General features: G+C 36.2%; 2 long non-coding RNA genes across 3 annotated transcripts; one reads left to right on the forward strand and one right to left on the reverse strand.

Moving 5' to 3' along the window:
- Positions 1-39: 39 nt before the first annotated feature.
- On the reverse strand, positions 40-9,731 carry LOC139116019 (uncharacterized). Of its 2 annotated transcripts, none has more exons than XR_011548217.1 (7): positions 9,400-9,731; positions 7,413-7,504; positions 6,754-6,872; positions 5,172-5,342; positions 3,502-3,572; positions 1,247-1,330; positions 40-173 (listed from the first exon to the last, which is right to left on the reverse strand). It is a non-coding gene; the product is annotated as an uncharacterized lncRNA (long non-coding RNA). The 2 variants fall into 2 exon arrangements; XR_011548218.1 differs by lacking the exon at positions 9,400-9,731 and adding an exon at positions 9,087-9,321.
- LOC139116020 (uncharacterized) lies at positions 173-5,328 on the forward strand. The gene is made up of 5 exons (XR_011548219.1): positions 173-430; positions 1,387-1,594; positions 2,041-2,121; positions 3,536-3,651; positions 5,190-5,328. It is a non-coding gene; the product is annotated as an uncharacterized lncRNA (long non-coding RNA).
- Positions 9,732-16,731: the final 7,000 nt, after the last annotated feature.

Below are 16,731 nucleotides of genomic sequence, written 5' to 3' on the forward strand. Positions count from 1 at the left end.
CGTCTACACTTTATCTGCAAACCTCATTACAGGAAAAATGGAATTTTCAAAGAACGTCCAAAGACTTCCAGTATACACCTTGCCATTCAACTTGTTTGCCGACGATACTAGTGGCAACAAATCCAAACAATGGAACAGCTATCATGTCCTGTCTATTCAGTTGTCAGGATTACCTGTGCAAGAAAAAGACAAACTGAAGAATATTCATTTCATTTCAACATCAAACATCATACAACCAAATGATCTACTAAGACCCATAATTAATGAACTCAAGTCATGCAATGAAGGTGTGAAACTTCTGGATGCATCTACTGGAGAAGACGTCATCGTCAGGCCACAAGTTAGCATTGGCATTTTTGATAGTGTAATGGCGTCGAAAATGTCAAACCATCTGGGGGCAACTGCTAACCGCCCGTGCAGAGTGTGTAATGTAAGTATTCATTGCAAACTCTGAGCATAGCTATGAATGATTCAAGAAGTAAAATATGAATATCAATAAATATTGTGAATATAGATGTATATACGAACAATATACAGATTTAGCAGGTTTAATGTAAATTATAAGTCACAATAGCAGCTGACACTGCTCCACTGAAGTATTTCACATGATGGGTGATTATGACTTTGTTATCATCATGATAACTGGAGAAAGAGGCATGGAGATCAGAGCCAAGACCACTGACCATGCAGGCTGCAACACATTCACTCACTCTATCACTCACTATATCTATCCTAGATGTAACACAACCCTCGCCTGCTCCCTTCCCTCATTCAGTGCTATCTAATCCACTGATATACAATAGAATTATCATTATAATTTACTGAAGTTATTATTATATTGATTTTAAATGTATAGATTGACAAGACATCCATGAATCAGATAGGTGAACTGCGGACAAAGGATAACGTAAAGGAGATAATAAAACAAATCAATCTGATGGAGACCGAAACGGAAAGAAAAAAACTGCGAACAGAAACTGGAATAAAAGAAAAGAATAACTGTCTTCTCGATGTTGACACATTTTGTCCATACAGGTTTGTATATTTGCTTTGCCTGTCAAAAAAAAAATGATTATTAATTGGTTGAACTGTCTTATGACTGACCACAAGTACAAAACAATGACTGCTTGCCATATTAGCATATTGAAATGGATTGAACTAGAAAGTGCTATCAATGTAGAAAATCATGTTATACATTATAAAATGAGATGTCTGTAAGTTACATCTCCTGTGTAATATAACTTACCACAGTTTATTTTTTTTGCGATCTCACTAGTTCGTCCAAATGTTTACTTTCATTCGGCCCAATATTCACCTCAATCTTTCATAACTGAAAAAAAGAAAGACAAATTTACAGGATATTAAACATATCTATTTCATTTTTAGTGACACACCTCAAGACAGACTGCACACAGTCCTACTCAACCCGAACAAAAACCTGTTAACAGAAATAATGAGGATCATTGATGAAAATGATAGACAAATTCTACAATTGTCAATGGATGAATTTGATTGGTCGTCTTTTGAGAGGAAGTTGACTCCAAAATCAATCAAACAATATAACAGTTTCATTGGGAGACATTGTAAAATCTGGGTAAGTGTAATCATTATCATGAATACAAATAAATAGCATATGCTAATAAATTAAAATAGTTCCCGTTGCAAGTATATGATATACCACTGACCCTGAAACTCACACCCTTATCGTTAAATGATATGTAACATAGCAAGATCTTTTAGAAATTTTGATATGTAAAGGAATGTTAGCAAGCATAAAGTGGATTAGGGGATGTTAAAGAACTAGCTATATTTGGTGCCAATGAACATCATTTCAAATTGTACTTTCTATTTTCTGTTAACATTACTGTGTGACTTTATTTAGCATACTATATGATGAATTTTGATGGTTTGAGATATGTTTTACACTTGTGGAAATGATTTTGGTTCGAAAGTTGCAAACTCTTGTCAGCTAGTGTTGAACTTTGTTTTATTTATGTTGTACAAGGATAGTTATAACATGTATACCAAACTTCAACACAGGTACAAGTTGCCCCATTCCATTTGGCGAGATGCAAATCACTACCTATCGGTTACATAAAGGCATACTGTCTATTATCCGAGGTTAGTCTCAAGTTTTGTGTACGTCATTTGTACCAATGCACAGCTCATTGATACCTTTCCCTTTTCCTTTACCCGTTTCCCTTTTCCTGCCAAGTCCATATTTCACCATCAAGTCAAGATGATTAAAATTAATGAAACACAGCATATTCCATATAATGTATTTTAACATATTATTGAACATTTGAAGGCTGTTGAAAACATAGATACTGTAAACTTGATTTTTATGGACTAAAGATACAATAACAAACCAAGCCAAGCCAAGCCGGTGAAAATACGTAATGTTTTGGCTCAATATCGCTTCTTACTGACTTGGCTGATGGGGAAGTTATACTATCTGACAGAAAAAAGGTTAAAAAGACAAAGTCGCCCATTTTACATTAAGTTTGATTTATACAAGATACTACTTATATTGTTTGATATGTTGAAAGATACTGAATGAATGGGTGACAATGCATATGTTCAACCTCGGTTTTAGACACATTAAATGAAACCAGTTTTTTCACAATGGTTTCATGTATTGTGTCTAAAACCGGGGTAAATTATATGCATGGTCACCCATTCATTCAGTATCTTTCAACATATTAAACAATATAAGTGGTTTCTTGTATCCAAGAAAAATTCATGAAAACGGGCGACTTTGTCCCTTTAATACATGCATGTGATGATAATTACAAACTGGCAAGTCATTATGAGTTGTTTTTTAGCATGAAAATTCATCTGTAGTTGTAGCTGATCAATGTCAATTTTACATAGAAGTAACAGATTGATCTCTAAAAGCTACCATCGTCTTAGTTAAAAGATATCTTGGTTTCCCCATTTATCCACACTGAATCACCAGACGACTTTGTGGATTAGGAAAATGTACAAATTCTTAATAGGGATCCCTGATACCTTGGAAGGGGTGTCAAGGAGGCTATATGTATCTGTGTTAAAGGGATACAGTCATTGCTGCTCTGATGATTTGGTGCATCTAGGTTTCTTTAACAAGCATTGTTTTTAACAAAAAACTTACACAGGTACATTTCCGATAATGGTTTCCCTATAACACCCATCTCTTAATAGAGACATTGGAAGGTATAAATTGCAAAAGTATATGACCCGATTTGATGTCAGGTGTCCAAAGGTTATGAAATTGAGATCAGGTTATTATGCTGACGAACGTTGTAGTACCGAAACCGAAAATTTCAGTGACTAAATTCCATCGTGTTACGGATCAAAAATTCAATTGGTAGTTATTATGATTTGTTGTTTCAGTGCTGTATGACATGGACCCATTCGTAGTTGGACACATGACCACAATCGGTTGAATAATCAATATGAATTTGAAGAGAGAGTAACTCCTCATGGAAATAAGCAACATTCTATATACATTATACTTACCAATACTGACCAATGTATCATACTCAAATTCCAGATAACACACATGATATACAGACAAGGGCCGTACACATCTGAAGATTTAAGAGCAATGGAATCAAGCATACGTCAGTTTATATCACAGTTGAAAAAACTCGGAAGCACAATTATAAAGTGAGTTTGTTACATGTTCGAACCTTTTTATGAGAATTGGAGATTTCCCATTAAAATCATAATCAGTTAAAGCGCCATAAGCTGTATCTTTTTGCTATTTTTTCAGAACTTTTGTTTTGTGCTTTCACTACACTTTCTGCATTGATTCCCTAAACTGTATTTTAAAGCCCAAATAGCTTCTAATTTTATGCATTATTTTCATGATTTTATTTTCAAACCAGAGTTGGTTCGTTTAAATCTACTTGCTGAAGGACGTGTATTGAAGTATCACTGCTCGCTGATTTGGACCATACCCACTCGTTTTAACAGGTTTAATAATAAATGGGTGCCGCACCCATAAAATGGCGCCCCCACGGGAAAATACAAACAACATTATTTTCCTACACATATACATACAAGTATGATGCCACTTGCTTGAATGCATCACACGATGGCTAACATTTTGTTGTTGTAATCTTTATTTTCTCTGTCGTATGACAAGTTTTTGAAAATGGCGGGAAATCTAAAATGACGTTAAAACCTTTGCATTTACATGCCACTCATGACACTCATGGCAGCGTTATACACTTTTTCAGTTTCTAGTGGGTCTTATTCAAAGAAATCTCTTGGGAAACTAAGGATATTTTGAGATCGGTTTATTAAACATTTGCAGCTATTTGGGCTTTAGTATTTGGCATATCAAAACAACCTATATAAGTATAATCTCCATTGTTGTTATTGAAAATCGTATTCAAGTCCAGACTAGAATTCACTTGTAAACAATAAACAATGACCACAACACACATACAAGCTGTGTTGATGATAAGAATACTCAAGATTTCAGAATGACAAACTGATTAGAGTCAGACACAGTAGATGATATACATAAGCAGAATATTGAAAAACTTGCCACAAGATACAGCTTATCTCACTTTAAAATTTTATTGACTAATAACGATATTAGCTATTGGATGTCAGCTATGTGGTTTAAAAATGCACTAGTCACAAAAATTTAGATTTGTAAACAACATTAAAAATTACACAAGACTTTTTAAACAACTCTTGTACTCCTCATGTATATTGACTGACTTAGACATACTAGGATTAAAACCAGATCTTTCAACTCATCACACTAGGAAAAGTGTATGTATCACCTTGTCTAGCACATGAAACATGAATACTTCAGTGACCCACAACCAGGGTATATTGTTAACAATTTAGCAGCAAATACCACTACACCCTGGTTGCGCACTCCATAGACATGTTCAAACATGCATAGATGAAGACACTCAACCAAAATATAAATCTCAGTTTCAGTGACACTTGGTTCAGGTTGGGTACAATGTGACAGGCAAGAGTGAGTGTACATATGATGTCTAATAACTTCTACGGGCTTTGACATGTAATAATCTCAATCAATGTTAGAAAAATTTAGACACAATTGGTTGTTCTATGCGGTAACTACAATCTTATACCCTCCCAAACCACAATTTTTTTTCTAATCTGCATATTTATAAAACAGAAAACAAACAACACACTACCTGCTTCATATTCCCGAGGATATAAGGAAACATGGCCACAGCCAAGGCTTTCAAGCTGAGAAGTTTGAAGAAGAAAATGGCAGAATAAGGATGGTGCAGTCTTTCACAAATAGGCACAATCCTAGTGCCGATACAGTCGTCCATATGGCAAAGCAAGAAGTACTGCGTTTCCTGATAGATGGAGGCAAATGGAGAGACAAAGATGAAGCAATGTAAGTATATCAGTTTGTCAACAAAATAATGCAAACAATTTTCATTCATTCTTTGACCCATACACTCAATCATTCAATATTGCTACTTTTTTTAAAAATGCAATTATACGGTGTCGCTCAAATTTGATCAGAATTGGTACATACCAGTATGGGTACCAAAGATCAACAATAAATGTTGTTTCTATCTGTTCAGTGCAGGAAAATTCTGCGTTGATGTTATGACAATTATTTCTGCACAGTACAACCAGAAAAACAACAAGAAATATTTAAACCAGAAAAACAAGAATGACAAAAGTAATTAAGGTCTGAAACTTTAGGTACCGGAGGTCAACTTTAGCAACATAGAGAGTAGAAAGGCAGCTAGCCCCCTTACTGCCTTAGTTTGACCATAAACGGTCTTCCTCCCCTCTACTGTCTATGGTTTGAGCAGGTCTGTCAATATGTAACATTTCAATGACAATGACAGGAAATGACTCAAGTCAGTGGAGTAAGCCTGTATCAAGCCTGTTTCAGAATTTTGCTTTTTCTTACCTCATTTGCACATTTTTGACACTGATGTGTTCATTTGAACAAATTCACATCTCAACCCCTACACCTACCTGTACACCAAATACTGAGACGGTAGCTTTTGCGGTATGGGAGCCTTTGTGTGTGACGGACATACATCCGCACATACCCACAAATATACAGACATTTAGACTCATCATATAAGCTCTTTTTGGTATTTATATATAAAACCAAATATGAGCTAAAAAAAAGTAGAAAAAGGTCATGCATACATACATAAAGATTGCATTGCACTTTCTATCATACGAATTCATGTTATGGACATCAAACTAAGAAATTGTGAAAGAAATAAATTTCAGGTCATTGACCCTTTAAGAAAGCACCGCATGTTACCTGTATGACATTGTTTAAAATGATATACTTCATCAAAGATTCGTGAGCTTATCAGAAATCATACATTTTCATTTAGCTTAATATCTGAAATATACAATCAAGTCTAAGGCTTTCACGTCCTGTCTTTTTTTTTAACAAGGGTTTTCTGCGGCAATATGTATCATAATAAGTCAATGAAATAAATTTGAAAATGTGAAATTAAACCACCCTGGAATGTAAAGTTTAGCACCACCTTATATTATAAAAAACCAAATCAACTACAAGTACCCCGTTAATTATTGCAGATGTCAAGGTGGAATTGCAATGAGGACACTTGGTCAGTCTGCTTCAATACAGAACTATATATATGGACGGGAGACACAAGCATCAAGGCAGCCGGGTACTCACCAACCCAGTCCGGGATAACAACCGTCACATAGTTAAAAAAAATCACAGACTTAACAATAACAAACACTGCCATCACTACCTACCTTCATCGACTGCTTGGTGACAGAGTGATCACAAGTGACACAACACAAGGAGTGTTCATCCCATACAGGTCAATGACAGCCAGGTCATTGGAAACAGTGGTTGAGGGGTCATCAGTGCTCTATCAAGACGATGAGAATAAAGTGAGTGGCATATAATGTACACGGGAAAAGAATTACAAACAAAATATTTTCATTACTTCATTTGATCCATACTCCAACAAGGGCCAATGCAAATTACTGTGAACATGAGACAAATTAGGCTATATCCAATTAAGATCAAAGGATGATTTTAATTTCTTTCAGAATTTTGTTTTGGCAAGAAAATTATTATGTTGCTTTTTACAAGTGTTGTGACAGAATTTGTTTTTTGTGTTAATCCTTTGAGTGCCATAATCAATTTTTTGTGGCCTTTATAAAATATATCCTTTTTTTCCCTGATATTCACCAAAATTTTGATAAAAAATGCAGCCAATGAAATTTCATTTCCATTTGGTCAAAAATTATCAAACAAATTACAGAAAATTCATAAAATTGGTAAAATGTTGCACTAAAGTTTTGGTTGGAAAAAAATACAGCGCTCAAAGGGTTAATACTGTTCTTCATTCTCCATTTATTTTGAGTAGTTAATAAGTATTATAATTGGAATATTAAGAACTTACCTGTTAACGTTGTTGTTTTGTGGCACCTTTGCATGCCATAATATTCATCAGTCAAACATTAATGGGAAAAATGTCTTCTTAATTTTTTTTAACTGTATAAAAGAAGGAAAGGGAAAGTGTAGAATAATACATTTATATATATTACCATTCACACAGATACAGACTGGATTGATAAAGTGTCTCATCAATGTTAAACTACACATGCTACCATCAGTAGATGTGGTTGAGATCCAAGAATATCAAGCAGAACTGATAGCAGGACAAAGACCACTGACAGATGAATTGTTTGGCTGCCCAGTGATACATAAAACAGAACGACATACATTTATTAAGCCCCAAAACATCATTCGATTAGTCAGTGTTATCCATGATTGTGAGGGAGGTAAATGCAACCTTAAACTGGTAAATAAACGATATAAAATTGAAAGAAGTGAGGTCAGGAAAATAACAAGTGTTTTTAAGTGCAACAACCACCACAATACATTCTTTATAAACCGTTTTAGATTTACCCACAATTGAAAATACGTTGATATATAGCAAGATTGGCACAGACAGCAAACAATACCAACAAATAGTAACAGATTTGTGTAAACATTGGTAGATACATTACGTGTTGACACAAGCGATCCATCCAACCTAGCATCCATACATGTACTCTTCTATAATTGTCTTTGAGATTAGAGACAAATTCCATGTGTTTTCTGAAGGTTTTACATTAAACATATGATTTATGTTTAAATAGAAAGTGATGATATAAATAGTAAATGTTAGTTAAGTATTAAAAGATTCCATCAAATATGACAAATAAAATGATAAATATTTACCATTACTTAGATATTTTACTTCAAATTGTTCCACATTGGATTTATTTACTCTGTTCGAAATTATAGTCTCAGATAGCAAAAAATGAAACATTGTTTAAATGATATACTTAATCAAAGATTCGTGAGCTTATCAGAAATCATACATTTTCATTTAGCTTAATATCTGAAATATACAATCAAGTCTAAGGCTTTCACGTCCTGTCTTTTTTTTAACAAGGGTTTTCTGCGAGTTTGTGATGTCATCCGAGATCATAAGCCCGTGTGCAGCTCATCGATGGCAGCCATATTTGCATGGCTCTCAAGCCGTAACGTTAGCCAAGGTGCTCCATAGGGACCATGCATTAGGTAACCGACTTAGCTGAGTAAACATGCCAAGGAGCTTGAGCAGAGTACACTCAAGTTTTTATAGGTTACAATTTCGCTCGTGTATTCATTCCCGAAGCAAAACGACCTATTTTTAGGTTCGGCCGGACGTGTTTCACTCACTATCAGGCTGAGAACACGCGAGTGAGTGTTATGGTAATAATTTGACATGGATGAATAAATGTATGTCTGTCGCTATGTTTTCATTTACAAAAAATGTTATCTTCATTGAAATCAGTGAACTTAGAATAAAACTTATGGAACACTGTCTCAGATTTCTTTTCCTTTGAGTTTTTTATACGCAGCTATCTGTTGGCAGGGTAGCGTGCGTCACTCTGCGGGTCATCAAAAGGTTTATCCCACCACGAATAGCAGGGGCCAACTGGGAGCGAAATTGGGTCTATTACGACGACACAACTTGTGTCATGACATTGAACGGTAAAATAAACCAAAGTGAATGTAATTCAATAAAATGACCTATACCTACCTGAACTCTGATTATTGCTCATTCCCTAACTTCTTTTGTGAACAAAATATCTGGTTTGTTTACGTAGTTCGGTTGATTTTCCAAGGAGTACTCGAGATTTTCTCTCTGACCAGCTGCCACGTTATTCACGTTCAAACGCAAGACATCCTTATTAGCATATCAATAGAAGACAAAGTACGCTGCTGGAGTGAAAATCTTGAGTAGTCCTTGGAAAATTAACTGAATTACATAATTAAACCAGAGATTTTCTTCAGAAAAAGAGTTAGGGAATGAGCAGATTGTACATTCTTTAAGAAAATTAAATATATACTACCTGGCTTTATTTCAGTGGCTGTCATATATATGGCTGTCATATACTAGTTGTATCAACCAGTCTCACATCTTTCCTGTAATATAAAAAGAACAAGTAATATTTAGTATAGTTATTATTCTCACCAACGGGGATCACAGACATAGTTGCAGCACTGTAGCTATATGTTTTTATCAGAGTATTTGGGACAGCCCATCAGACTTAAAGACTACCATAAATACTCTGACAAAACCTCAAGGTACAATGCTGTGACTATTAATTAGGCACAACAAGCAAAATCAACCATAGCTGCAGGTGCTTTATACTGAGATTTTGCCTGGGTATTCATTTAGATTGTACGGCAAACCTGAAGCTTATCCCATCCAACAAAAACATACCCATGCAAAACTTCAAGCTACAGTACTGCAGCACCCCTATCTGCACCATTTTACGAGCGGTATAGCCACAAACTGATGATGTCAAATCGCCGTACACAATACACAGTGCCATATTTACAAGCCGTTTGTGTTTTGTGTACAGCGATTTGAAGACATCAATTTATGGCTATACCACTTGTGAAATGGTGCCCCCTATTACAATATATACCTCTGATTAGGAAAAGTTGTATAACTCAGCTAATGCATAAGCTACTGCAAATGTACCAGTTGAATAGTATGCCTGTTTCTAGGGATCGTCCTACTCTTGGTTCAAGTCGGTGAATATCTAAAAAGTCATTTATACTTGTTTCTCTTGTGTCTCTCCTATTTCATACAAATCTATTTGGAATTTGGCAGCATAGGCTAGGTTTTCCTAGCGATTGAACACGTTACCTTTGAGTCTGCCCAGTTGTAATGGGCCGTTCACAGTTTACGTCACTGTTCTCTCATTAATGCAAAAATAAATATTTGTCCGCATTTTTAGATTACGCTTTTGAAAATTACGCATGCAAGAACGACGAAAATACATCTCAGTGGGCGACTGCTAGTGTAACAGTGAATACTAAAAAAACATAATCACGACTCAGAGTACAAGCTGCAAAAACAGCCACGCATGCAACATTGATAAAATTTGTCCGCATTAATTCAAGCTGCGTGTCCGATGTCGCGCGCGTACAGCTATATTTAGTAACAAACCTGTAACCGTGAACGGCGCTATTGAGAGAGAGTTCACCCACAGTCCCTCTATAGAGGGACTGTGGTTCACCCCATCGCGTTCGCCACTCAAACAATCACAAACTCGAACCAAGTCCACATAGGATCGTCATAATGTAGCATTTGTCATTCACTAAATAAAATAATGAAGGAAACACAGTATCGTCAGTAAGCTTACAAGCACGCAGTCACAAACACCATCAGCTAAAATATACGAAAATTGAGTCCATGTGCTGAATCATGTGCATGCACACTTGACGTGTCGTCTCCTTTAACATGAAGGGATTCATAGAATATAGAACCGCTTGCACACATTACAAATAGACATACATTAGAACGTATTACCTCATTATCCAACCATGGTATGTGGGTCGTCTGCGTCCGCCCCCTCCCCCCCCCCTCTTCCCTGACCCACGGCCCACCTACTCAGACACTTAAGCGCTAGCTAGCATGCTACAAGCACGTGACTCGCGCTAAACAGTCTGGGTAACAGGTAACGGAGACCTTCAAGTAAGTACACATATATACATTTATCTAAAGAGGAAAAATACTATTGATCATTTTTGACAGTTGAATTTAATTTTGTACTCTTTGAATTTCAATATGTATAATGTAACTTCTTATGAATAACACAGGGTATTTGGTCGTACATAGTGACCCCAATTGACCCTACCAAAACCTGAAACACGGTCCTGGAGGGACCGACCGTGCCTGAAACATACGACCCAACGTTCATAAATTGACAAAAGATTAAAGGGAAATTTAAAAAAATCTAAGTTAAAGATACATTGGTAAATTTAAAAATAACCAGGAAATGTGAAATAGTAGAAAAATTCTTGGCAAGCAAAGACATAATGACAAAAACAAGCGCGTTATGTGGTCCGCAACAACGCTTATTATCCCTAAGCCAACGGAAATTAACATCGAGTTGTGAAAAACGTCAGATGTTTTGTACGTATAAATATCGCAAGGTTTATCAAAGCTTTGAAACAAAGCTTCATTGAAGCTTAGTGATTGGTAAGCTTACTTAAAGATTTGACCGTAACCTTTCCCCAAGCTTTGCTCCATAACCTTGGCACAAGATTTGTAAGTAAGCTTGGAGTAACCTTATCTATAGATAAGCTTGGCCAAACCTACAGACGAGTACCTTTGCACAAGCTTATAGTACTGCCAAGCTTTGGCAAAGGTACTGCACAATCGCGTGTGTAGTATGCTTGTCAACTGTACCTTTCAAGCACCCATTTCGTCGAGTTCTGTCGTTCGCCGAAATAAAATAGCTCTTCTCAAGAAGCCATCGAAAATTAAATTTATAGACACAGTTATATTGAAATATAAACATTTGAATAACAATGTTGAACTCTGTTGATATCGTTTGCAATGAATGCTGTACTACTAGCGACATAATAATGATCGTATTGATCAGCTGATACCATGGCATGCAGCTCGCTGATCATGCTGATGTCGATGCATGAACATTCCGTTTTCTTCATCTCTGGCATTTCACCGTGTCGATTTTTGAATGGCATGACATTTAAAGGTGATGTTTCAAGTTTGATATAGACGGTACGGATGCAGTTACTTTTCATTTCCCTCGAAAATACATCGTTTTTCAATTCAAAATGAACCGTGAAAGTGCTGGTCATTTTTTGTGCTGAACGTGCGTGTTCAGTGCAGTGTACTGTGTTGTGTGGAGTGCATGTAATATGTACAGAGTCAGGGCCGATCATGCTGGACGACGCTCACTGGCTTCAAACTCAGTTAAAATTTCCTTTTTTATTCGTTTTCTACAACTACAAATTCACTGGCATTGCCAAAACTATAAAATAATAGCAATAATGCACCCCCTCCCGGCCCATAATGGACTCAAGCAAACTTTGCACTCCATAATGTACTCGGCTTCGCCTCGTACATTATGTCGTGCAAAGTTTGTTTTCGTCCATTATGGGCCGGGAGGGGGTGCATTATTGCTTATTATGTGAAACGACACGTACACAGCGCAGGTCGCACGAGCGTACGTATAGTGCGCGTATTTATATGCGTGCGTCGTTCCGCCGCGGCGTTTTAGCATCGAAAGAATGCGGTCGATGTGATCGCTTGTGACGTTCACGTAGACACGTCCGACCTTGATCTGGTTTTGTAGCTAAGTCGGCATTTCAATCTGAACGGCATTCTGTTATAAATGTCTTACACAATTCTCATCAAAGTTCATATTTACATATAAGCCGCTTAGTTTATTCAGACTATCAATTCAGAACAACAGAGTGCCCGTGTACAAATAAGCCAAAAATAGTCATAAATGTTGGGCTTTGAATGTAAAAGCATTATTGTTCTCTTATGGTTTTGGTTTTGTGTGGTTAAAGGTGTAGAAGAACGAATCTTCATTTTTTGAGTATTTTTAAGCTGAGAATTCACGATAATTTTATACAGTCATGGAACTTTGATATGTCAAGGTACACAAAGCTAGATAACTTCAGTCTGTGCTTTAAAGTTACTTAGTTACTTTCAATTGTGAATTTTACCTCACAAGTTTTGAGGGCAGCAAGCTGAGATCAGCATTGTGTCGTTTGAGATCCTCAACACATCAGTAGAGGATAGAAACTGATCGTTCTAAATACGGCTAGTTTTCAATCGGGTTCGAACCCACAACATACGGCATCAGTCGCCTAGCGGAGAGGCCACAGAGAGAACCGCTCGGCTAAATCTCCACTCCCAAAAAAGAGCGGGTCAATAGCTGGCTAAGTTGTTATATTTTTCTGACTGAGACCACTCCACACGTTGTAGAGTTCGTGAAGCACTCACGCACGCATGCTCACTATCACACATCGCACATACAAACTTTATCGAAGCGAAGCAACGAATACATCGCTTTAACTGGGCGAACGATAACCTCGGGAACAATTCTGTCCACAAGCAGAGCTACCGACCCAGGGTAGAAAATACGCCTTGTTTTCAATCGGTTCGAACCCAAAACATACGGCATCAGTCGCCTAGCGGAGAGGCCACAGAGAGAACCGCTCGGTTAAATCTCCACTCCCAAAAAAGAGTGGGAAAATCGAAAGTGCGTTTACTGTGAATATGACGGAGTAGACGATGAATATCATTTTTGTCTAGTGTGCCCGTTTTATAATGATTTACAAGAAAAGTATTTACTAAGATACTTTTATCGAGACTGTAATCATCAGAAATTTATCATGTTAATGCAGTCAGAGTCTGGAGAGATAGAATGTTTAACAAATTTGTATTTTTTGCTTTCAAGCGTAGAGAGAGACGTAAACCTAAGTTAGACAAGTGATTGCTTTATTTGTGATTGTCTTTTTTATTTTGTATTCCTCATGTGTCCAGGTAGAGCTTTTGTATGTTACTTTGTACTATAGGCTGGAGGCCAAAGTATTAAAATAAATGGTAATAATATAGACCAGTACATAGGTTGGCGTGCGTGGACATATACGAATACTCTTTGCTAATATGTCCACTGGCACACACTTTAGCATTGTCACTTGACACCACTCCCTGTATATTAATCTTTCAGGCAAATGTCTGTTTTCCATGGAGTGGACAGATGACCCCAGCGATGCTCTGCTCGGACCCTTATGGAAAGCTAAAGTCCACAGTAGACAAAAGTAGATCTTCGGACGGTCTGCAGAAGACTTTATGTCGATCTACATAAGGTTTTTTATATGAAGACGCCAAAGCAATTTGTCTAAATGAAGCCTTGTCTACAGATATTGTCCACACCAGACATGACTATGTCTACAATTTGCACTAACTTCATCTACGCTAGATCTACACTTGATCTACCATCCAATCTAAGGGAGTTGCATCTACAAAATTCAATTTTTTAGGCCAACAAAGACTCATCTACTTCAACTTCAAAAGCACAATCTTGTCTACATTTTAACTAAATCTTAAATTATATCTAATACAGCACTGTTGCTTGCTGTACGTACTATGTCAAACAATCCAACCCCTTCGAAGTCTATCAAAGTGCAGGCTCCATGCCAGAAGGCATCAGTTAAAACACGATTGGAACTAATTTGGGATAATTGGATAGGCGCAATTTCTCAAGAATTTTAGAAATTTGTCTAATATTACCCCATATTTGCTTATCATCTTTAAAATTTTATTCAAAATTTATGATGCTGTTAAAATGTTATGGGTAAGAATCAGCGCATGATAGTATCTAATGCAATATTTTTCAAAACATATGAACAATATTTATATTTGAATGAAAATGTGTGAGCTTGTCTATGGTTTCCTCATTTCTAAAACACTAGTACTAATCTCAGTTTGTCACTTTGCCTCGACCAAAATGAAGTCTTTTGATTGATTTACAGTTAAGTCAGTCAGGGTCATTTAAAATGTGCCCTGACTCAATTTAATGTTTATGAAGCCTTAAATTCACGAAAAAGTCAGGGGCATTTCAAAAGTGCCCTGACTCAAAAGTCGTCAATTCGAGAAATTTTAAGCATTTTGTCTCGTTTCTTCGGTACATTTACACAAAAATCAACATGTTTTCATAAAAATGAATCCGATGAAAGAGGTATGCAATAATCATTGTGTTTTCGTTGTTTTGTTCGATGAGAACAATATTTCAAATTTTACACTATTCTATCATTTTGTAAAATTCGGCTGTAAAAATTTCGATTTCGTTGCATTTTCCTAATAATTACTCTTATCCAATTTTCCCAAAATAGTTCCAATCGTGTTAGTAAAATACTAGACGTGTACCTTACATTTGGATACATACTGTACAACAATAGAGAGAAGAATTAGTGAATTATTTTTTTTTCACCAAAATTAAGTCACTCCTGTTTAACGCCAGTAACACACATGCAAATATCACAGGGAAACTACAGTTTTGTGTTAAATTGGAAAATATCAAGATTTACCAGTAATTAATCTCTGCAAAAAGTGACTTTAAAGTTAATCACAAATTTAAAAGGAATAAAAATCAACATGTTTTCATTGATACTTTCTTCATATGGGTCAATACAGTTGCATCTAATTCATAAGTTTAATAACTGATTAACTTCTAATTTTCTCGGCTTGATAACCAACAAACAATCAAACAAACCTGGTAGTGTTTGATATCCCAGCTGCTTTTAATAACAATTTTTGTTGTAAAATATAAAATCAAAACCATCCTCATATAAACTTTTAAGTATCATTAAGCATACTGTTTTTTAGGTCCATGCATTAAAGCCCATGGTCGTTTTCTCGCAGTCAAATTACAAATAATTGTATTGTTATCATTGCCAACGTAACATGTACACTCCACATAAGACTATAGTGTTATCTTAGCAATGGTATTTCAGTACATGCATATCACGAGTCAGCTTTAAAAATTACCAATACTGTTAATATAGAAGTAATTTCTTCACCTGGATTATGTATTCCGTTGCATTTTTATGAAGAGTTCACGTATTAGACTGATCTCCCCACGCGCCCACGTCTAGCTCTTGTTACATGTTGTGAGCAAATGGCTTTGATTTCTAGGTCAACTGTGAGAATTGACCTTGTGCGCATGCGCAATCAGAAGGCGCCAGGTTTTCAACGGTTCAGTATATCGGAGGTATATGTTCATTGCAAAGGTTCATTGATAGCAAGTTGCCACCAAATTGCATCAAGGTCAAGAGGGTGTAGTTGAATATGTTGTATTGTCAACTCTTCGAATTGCGGTCATAAAAGTCAATTGAAAAATAAAACTGTATTTAGATAAGCGACATAACGACGTTCGAACAGAAAGCAGGTTCAGTTAATAGGAAAGACGTGACAAGAAGAGAAAAACAGAGCGATTGAGCACGTTTTAATTTTTCCAACAAAGAAACTAACAAATTTTAGGGATTTTGGAGGGGGGCATTTGAAATTTTAGGGTATTGAGGGGGGATCTGAAAAAAAATAAGCTTTGAGTCGCGATTTCTCCAGACCCCGCCCCCCCCCGCCCCCCGATTCGTTATTTGTGAACGCAGTCTAAGGAATTTAGTTTCAGCCATAATATTGGACACATACTCCTTGGGCTTAACTGAAAGGTTTAACATGCATCATTACGACGACGCAATCTTTCGCGCAGATAATTAGTAAGAACAAAAGTAGTTGAAAAGACAAAAAACTGCTAAATTAATGCTGTTGTACTTGAATATTAAATTTGTCTTCTTTCAAAACTGATGAGAATGATAGTTAAAGCTTTCATTACATGCAAAAATTG

Source organism: Ptychodera flava, chromosome 17 (genome assembly GCF_041260155.1).
Source record: "Ptychodera flava strain L36383 chromosome 17, AS_Pfla_20210202, whole genome shotgun sequence".
NCBI lineage: Eukaryota > Metazoa > Hemichordata > Enteropneusta > Ptychoderidae > Ptychodera > Ptychodera flava.